The sequence below is a fragment of the Polypterus senegalus genome, unplaced genomic scaffold, assembly GCF_016835505.1.
Source record: "Polypterus senegalus isolate Bchr_013 unplaced genomic scaffold, ASM1683550v1 scaffold_22, whole genome shotgun sequence".
Classification (NCBI taxonomy): Eukaryota; Metazoa; Chordata; class Cladistia; order Polypteriformes; family Polypteridae; genus Polypterus; species Polypterus senegalus.
The window spans coordinates 145,679-153,751 of record NW_024383861.1 but is presented as its reverse complement, the minus strand read 5'-3'; the positions used below and the strand labels follow the sequence as shown (position 1 = coordinate 153,751).

Below are 8,073 nucleotides of genomic sequence, written 5' to 3'. Positions count from 1 at the left end.
TTGTATGTATGTAAATGAGAGGGAGGTCAGTGGAATGGTGAGGATGAGGGGAGTAGAGTTGGAGAAGGTGGATGAGTTTAAATACTTGGGATCAACAGTACAGAGTAATGGAGATTGTGGAAGAGAGGCAAAAAAGAGAGAGCAGGCAGGGTGGAGTGGGTGGAGAAGAGTGTCAGGAGTGATTTGTGACAGACAGATATTAGCAAGAGTGAAAGGGAAGGTCTACAGGAGGGTAGTGAGACCAGCTAAGTTATATGGGTTGGACACGGTGGCACTGACCAGAAAGCAGGAGACAGAGCTGGAGGTGGCAGAGTTAAAGATGCTAAGATTTGCATTGGGTGTGACGAGGATGGATAGGATTAGAAATGAGGACATTAGAGGGTCAGCTCAAGTTGGACTGTTGGGAGACAAAGCCAGGCAAGTCAGGCAAGATTGCATTGGTTTGGACATGTGCAATGGGGAGATGCTGGGTATATTGGGAGAAGGATGCTAAGGATGGAACTGCTAGGAAAGAGGAAAAGAGGAAGGCCTAAGAGAAAGTTTATGGATGTGGTGAGAGAGGACATGCAGGTGATGGGTGTGACATTGCAAAATGACAAGGACAGACAGATTTGGAAGAAGATGATCTGCTATGGCAACCCCTAACAGGAGCAGGCAAAAGAAGAAGAAGCCATGTCACCTCTTAATGGTTCATCCTCTCCACAGTCAGTCTGGTTGCTCTCCTGTGGACTTTCTCTAGTGTTGCTGTGTCTTTTCTCTAATATGGAAACCAAAACTGAAGACAGTACTGCAGGTGAGGTCTCACTAGTGCATTATAAAACTTAAGCATAACCTTGTTGACTTGCACTCCACATATCATGCGCTGTCTTAATTAGAATACTTTTGTCCACTGTTTGTATGTAGTTAGTGATGAGCCCACCATGACTCCCAGGCCTTTCTCATTAGGTGTACTTTAAGTTTCAGCCCTCCAATTTATTCAAATCCCAGTCTCACCAGTTTCCTTAAACTTGATGCTGGAGAACTGGGGCCCATTGCCATTCATATCCTCATCTGGGATTCCAGGTTGAGTACAAGTCAATTTCTGCTTTAGAATAAATTAAGTTCTTGTACTTGAGGGTCCAGTACCTCACTGAACTCTAAAGATATTCTTACTGTATATGCTGAGTACCCAAGTCATTTTGTTTTTTATGATCACAGAGGTCCACTGCAGTTTTCTTCCAGTGTCGATCAAGTAGTGTTGTGGATGTTAACGTCTCTCTTTTCTGTGCCTTTTTCAGTTTGCCACTTGACTGACATTACGTGACTTTCTTCTGGATTTTTTAGTGTATTTTATGTCGTACAGATCTCAAGTTTTAATTTCAGACATTGATGTGACTCCCTGATCAGCTGGTTTAGTCTTTGGTACCCCAGCAAATTTAGATGCTGGTGAAATTTTTAAACAGACGTCTTAATAAAGTTAATAAATGGGGAATCACAGCTGACATCCTCATTGTCCACTAGTGTTCACGTCCTTTGCCATCTGTCTGTGTGTTTGCCAAATTTCCCATCATTCCTGCAGTTATTGCTGAGCAGACAGGGGTGTCAGTCCACAGTGGTTGTGTTCTGTGTTATTTTAATGACTCCGATGGCTCAGTATTCATGTGTAGTCCACCCTGACTCTTCATCTGCTCATCTTCCTCTTTCTGATCTTCCACTAAATGAATGTTCTTGCTGCTCACCATGTGCTCAATTGACTGTGTGAAGCGCTCACAGCTCCATCACTGATTTTCTCATCCAGTGTAACTGACCTGACCTAGAGTTTTTCCATTTCCTTTTATTTCCAGCATCTTCTGTCTCTTTAAGACTCAGGTGTGTTCCTCCTGGTCGGCTGCCACATTAGAATGAAAGACAAAGTAAATTTATCTGAGAGCTGAAATCTCAAGGCCTGAACTTTAAGGGCTTTACTTTTAATGCTGCTGCTCGTCTTTTTGCTTTCCTGAGCTGAAGAAACTCTGACTTGACAAGAGTGGAAATAATATCACATAAGCAATAAAGAAAATAAGTTTGCCATTTTAAATTTACCTTTAAGAAGGTCTTAATGAAAAACACAAAAAATGAAGAATGTGACGTGTCACTGAAATACAAAACCAGACAACCTGTTAATGGAGAGGCCGTAGGGCAAGCAGCCAGAAAAATAGCCGCCATATAGTCACCTCGGGGGGCTTAACACAAACGTGCCTTGGGGAGGAGGTGCTGTGCAGACAAGACATCAACAGGACGCTGTCTACAAGGGAGGACAGTGGACACTTCTGAGGTGTCACTTTGATAAGCACAAAGCATGCAGCCCACCACATACACACTGAGGGTCCATCTGGAGTCAGTGAAACTGCAGCACTGAGGTGGTCATCTGTGTGTCTGTGGTGTCTATTGCCTCAGTTATCTACAGCTGACCATCACTGCTAGAGCTGAGAAGGTGATGTTAGAAGTTAAACAAATGCATTTGGCAGCTTAAATCTGCTAAGTGTGACAATGACACCCTGATACCCTCCATGCTACTTGATGTCACTTTGTTTAAACATCACCTTTTGCTACAGAGGAGGGTCTCAAGAATTATATTTTTGACACTTTCCTCCCAGTGGTTATCATGTTGATCATGTGTGGATATGCGGAGCTGACAGGTAGAACTTGCTGGCCCGGTTTTAGGAATTCCATTCTCTTTCATTTTTGTTGTCTCCTGCTCTTATTTCTCTGCTATCTGATTTGTGTTTCTGATCTTCTGGCTCTTTTCATTTTTTGTTTTCTTCCAGTGTCATTAAGACCATTGACATGTGATCAGTGGGTTAGGAGGGTGAGGGGGAGCATCTAAGGATACAGGAAGAGGACAACTAAATGTTCAAATAAGTGAGAGCTTTCTTTCTCATAAGTTATTCTTTATTGGGTGGGCTGATGGCCTGTTTGAGTGGGCACGGTCAATAGTAGCCATGACTTTTTCCTTTCTCCTTTCTTAAATTTTTCCTTCTCTGATATCTTTTCCTATAAGTTTAATGACATCTAACCATCCCCTGGAGGACACCACATTTGTGCCTCTACTGATCAGCCCTTCCTCATTTTTGACACCATCCTTTAACATGGCGGCCAATTATGTCAGATGTCGTCCATCTTCTCTGTCACTTCATTTCTGTACCACGACGAGTTAAGAAGAGGACAGAAGGTTCACTCACTGCTCTGCAAATCTGCATCTTTAATTATTTAGATATGTACAAATGAATTTCTGTCTGTCTGTCTTTTTGTAAGAGCATCACATGAAAACCACCTCACCAATTTCTACAAAACGTTGCAGTTATTTCTGATGCAGTCTAAATTTGAATAGAGGCAAATTAAATTTTAGATTGTAAGGGGCAACCTCACTAAAAGTTGTCATTTTTGTTGGACATTTTAACCTCAATACTTCCAGTACACAACATGACATTGATGTGAATTTTACTTCAAGTAAATTAGAAATTATTGCATAACATAACAATGGTCCTTTTAGGGGTTTACATTGAACACAAGCATTATTGAGAATTTTTAAAAATGTAAGCGTGTTTACATTTACAAGGTTTTTACACTTGCCATTGAATAATTCTTTAACAGTTGAACATATCAAAAATCAGTTCTGTGTTTTCTGAGTACTCAGTTTATGATGAACAAAAAGGTTCTATTTAAATTTCTCCAAGACCAAGTTGTAGCAAGCCTACATAACACTACAAGCGGGTTGGCTTTCTTGACTGGCCGTCACTGCATTATATGGTCTGGAGGTTCACAAAGAAATACCCCTTCAGGCGGTATTGTGGATGACCAAGTCTGGTAGGACCCGCTCAGTAAGGATTTCAGCTGTCTAGCGCAGGCATCATGTAGCTATGACAACTAAACAGGAAATTGACATTTCCACAGGAAACTTTTCTTTTTAAGAGGAATGGCCGAATGAGAAAGAAGAAAGGTAGAGAATCAGAAGGGAAGGGTCTCAGCTATCTACTCCTAAGAACACAACACAATCAGAATTCACCCAGGGACGTCCGCTGTTTGTGGGTGGCCACCCAGAAGTTGGAAACAGTGAGGCGAACCCTTGAGAAGAGGCAAGGGGTGGCAGTATATGGACCTGTGGTTCTCCGGATGCTCCCGTTGGCGAGTCGGACTCGTGTATTTAATTTCTTTGGGATAATAAGAAGGCAGCCATGTCTGCCTGAGGACCATTTTTTTCTTTCATCAATGAGAGCTGTACAACCAGATTCATTGCCGTTTCACACAGATTATGTTTAATCTTTCTCCTTTTGATTTATCTTTTATTTCATGTGTGTTTCGTATCATGGATTAAGATTTGGCCACTGAGGGTAGGGAGGCAAGGGAGGGTGTCTGGGGAAAATGGGATCACAAACGAGCACCCAGTCACCTTTCACATAATTGCATAAATATTGTACCCTGAATTACAATAAACTTGCTTATTTAAACAACCGAAGTACCATCTGGATTTCTGTCAAGCATTGGCGAGCGTGGAAAGGGGGGAAAAGGGGTCAAGGAGCGGATACTTTTTAATGCTACTGAGGGTTCTCATGGAGCACAAACGCAAATTTTGGCAGAGTTTCTTGGCAGCCTTTGTTGATTTTCATAAACCGTTCAACTCAGTAGATCAATTTGCCCTGTGGGACATCCTGAGACTTCGCGGGACCCCTCTAAAGTTGCTGGATGTCATGGCAGGCCTGTACACTGGTACTGTGAATGCTGAGCAGAGTGGAGGCAGGACCTCTGCATTTTCCCCAGTTGATTCTGGGGTTCGTCAGCGATGTGTTCTGCTCCTACTCTGTTCAATGCTTGTATGGACTGGGTGTTGGGCAAGGTCGTGGGGTCTAGTGGCTGTGGGGCATCTGTTGGTGAAGACAAACTCACTGATCTTGACTGCTGATGATGCTGTGATCTTCACTGAGTCAATGGAGGCTCTGATTGGGGCACTCGAGAGACCGAGTGAGGAGTCTGAGTGTCTGGGCTTGCAAGTGCCCTGATAAAAAACAAAATCAAGGCCTTTAATGAACTCTTAGGCACGGCTATCAGCAGTGTGTCTGTCTGCGGAGAGAGTGTCGACCTCGTCATTGAGAGGTTTACTTACCTCGGCATTGACATTCATGACTCTGGTGACTCTTCCTATGAAGTCAGTAGACAGATTGGGACAGCATGTGGGGTCATGAAGTCACTGGAAAGGGGTGTGTAGTGCTCCCGATATCTGTGCAAAAGGTCCAAGTCTTTTGAGTCCTGGTGCTTCCTGTTTGTGAGACATGGACACTATTCAGTGACCTGAGATGAAGACCGGACTCCTTCATGTGTGTCTCTTCGGAGAATCCCCAAGTACCACTGGTTTGACTTTGTTTTGCTTATGAAGTCCCGAATGTCCCCACTTGGCTGCGACAGATAGATGGGCATTTCCAGAAGTGGGAGACTGGACTGAGTTTCTGCTGGGGGGTTGCCAACCAGGATCCTGAGTGGTTTTGTCATGTGGTGGGTGCAACAATGCACTATACTCCCCAGCATGCTCCCCAAACTGACCTAACCTTTTTGTTTTTCTGTATATTCAGATTTATCATTACTAGCTGCAGGCTGTTATGCCAAGATGGACTTCGGCTTTATGTTGTAAACTCAAGTTAAACTTTTAAACTAAGTATGTCATGAAAGGCCACACTGTGTGGGAATTGGGCTCTCATGCCACCTTCTCTTGAGCTCAGCTCAGTGTCTTTCAGTCTTATTTGGTTTCTCAGAATTATTTGTACAGACTTGCTTTGCTTTTTATAAACATCAAAGATTCAAGTTTAACAAAAATGAAGTACCAGATCTGGTTGGACCTTCTGATAAACTTATTTAAGAAAGTGAATTCTATTTTATATGAACACGATTAGGTCATCAGTGGTCCTCCAAGTCTGGAGCTCCTGTCAATGACATGTTTTTCTGTCTCATGGCAGGTCATATCTGTGTGGGATTTGTACCTGTGAGCAGATAATGTGAAGGTTTGAAGTTGACCATCAGAAGATTCACATTTCGTTTATTTGAGTCATTTTTCTATTTATGTTTTTATCATCTTCTGTCTCTTTAAGACTCAGGTGTGTTCCTCTTGGATGGCTGCCAAGTTAAAGTGAAAGAGAAAGCAAAGACGGCAAAGCAGAACAATCTCAGGGCCTGAGCTGTGAAGGTCTGACTTTACTACGGCTGGATCTGTTTTATAAACCTGTTGATGAACTACAGCCAGCAGCACAAAGATCTGTTTGTTGATGAATCCCTGGAAACACAAGCAGTGACAAAGGAAAACTGAAGAACAAAGTAAAAGCAGGTAAGTGAAAAAGGGACTCGATGTTACATCTGACTTGGACTGAGATTAATGAGCTAATAATGAAAACACTCAGAGCAAAAGACAAAGAAAATAAAAAACAGACGCCATGTTAGAGGCAACCACACACAAATGAAACACTCTGCTTGTGTGCCTGTCAGCTTCAGAGAGCACACAATTACTAGGTCATGCCATCCTAGTTCTGTGTGTTTTAAAATGACGCCAGATGAACATGATGAGTAAGAACTGCAGGTTTGACACTTCATTGAGGCTCAGACTGCGGCCCAGAGGGGCTCATGGTAGATGAGTGTGAAGTGTCATTGCCTTCCTGTCAATATATATGCCCACCTCTCTGCATCTTAGCTGCAGGTGGTGACCCATAGCAAGCATCAAATGCAAATCACAGTGTGGCACTTGATGCCCACAACATTTCTTTTAACATACCAACATAAATTCTGGGCCATAGAAATAAGCACCATAAAATCCCAATTTGACTTTAAGAATAACCATATGATATCAGCAATGGTGACTGAAGGAATAAACCATTAGAGTCAGTGACAAACAACAGAATATAAGCAACAAGGTCACTTCTGCTAGTGTGCACCGAGACCTTCTGCTGTCTGGTCAGTAAGCCAACAACACCCTCAAAGCGTCAAGTGAATACACAACATGACATAGCGCAGTAGCAAAACACAGAGCCTTACTTTCAGAAGTGTTTTATTCTGGTGGTCTTTGCTAGACTGTCAAGTCTGTCCTGTTGCATTACAGACCTCAGTCTCTCTGACGCCAAGGCCTGCTTTGATAAAGAGCTCTGCTCACTGGTGTTAGTGACAGGTAATCTGGGATGGGCTGGGATTAAAAATTGGCCCTGGACGTTTGTCCAGACTGGTGCATCACAACTATTTTCGCGTCTTTAATGCTCGTGCAGTGTTATTCCTTATTGATTTATAAGTTAAGTTATGTAGCACACTGGTTCTTGGGTTCAGTATCTCAGGAAAGAATCTGGAGGACTCGCTGCCATAAAGACACAGGTTGTGCAGGTCCCACCATATCCCCTGACTCTCCAAAACTCCTGTAGCTGCTTTGTCTCACTTCTTCTAACCAGTTCTGCTCCACCAGCACTTGGCTACATCTTTATAAGAAATGAATGTATTAGGGTCTAAGATATGGACAATGTGAGGTTGTAGTCCTAACTAAATGTTAACACCACTGCATATGTTTAATAGTTTGAGTCCTTGTTAAATCTATATACAGTATATAAAAGTCAATGTGTGTATGTATGTATGTTCCAGCATCACGTCCAAACGGCTGGAGTGATTTTCATGAAACTTGGTACACATATTTCTCATTGGTCAACTAAAATTACTGCAGGGTGAAATCAATCCTAACCTGCCCCCTTCTGGGCGATCTTGCAGTCTTGTATTCATGTTATCACCCAGTTGACACACAGAATGACCAGCAGAGGGCGAACTGGAGGCGACTGCCAGCATTCTTTATGTTTGAATGCCAACGTGCCAGCCGGTCACTTTTGAAATTAAATAGAGTTGACCGGTTCCAGGTGTCAACTGGATGATAACATATATACATGACCACAAGACAAGCACATTAGTGAGTCTTCATTGTTTGTTCATTTGTTTTTATTTTTAAAGTTGTGTTTTTTTTCATTATTGCTTTGTCTTGGTAGAGTATTATTTTACTCTACTTTCCCCTTTTGTATTATTAATTTGTAGCCTTTGTCGAATGCCTTA

The 8,073-nt window shown here is 42.5% G+C and overlaps 1 protein-coding gene across 2 annotated transcripts in view; it reads left to right on the top strand.

The window, feature by feature from the left end:
* Positions 1-6,175: 6,175 nt before the first annotated feature.
* The window catches only part of LOC120521629 (NACHT, LRR and PYD domains-containing protein 3-like), a 99,052-nt gene continuing 97,154 nt past the window's right edge, over positions 6,176-8,073 (top strand). For both annotated transcript variants that reach the window (XM_039743121.1, XM_039743120.1), the window contains exon 1: positions 6,176-6,328. The gene's annotated coding sequence lies outside the window, so the exon portion shown is untranslated. The remainder of the gene's footprint in view (positions 6,329-8,073) is intronic.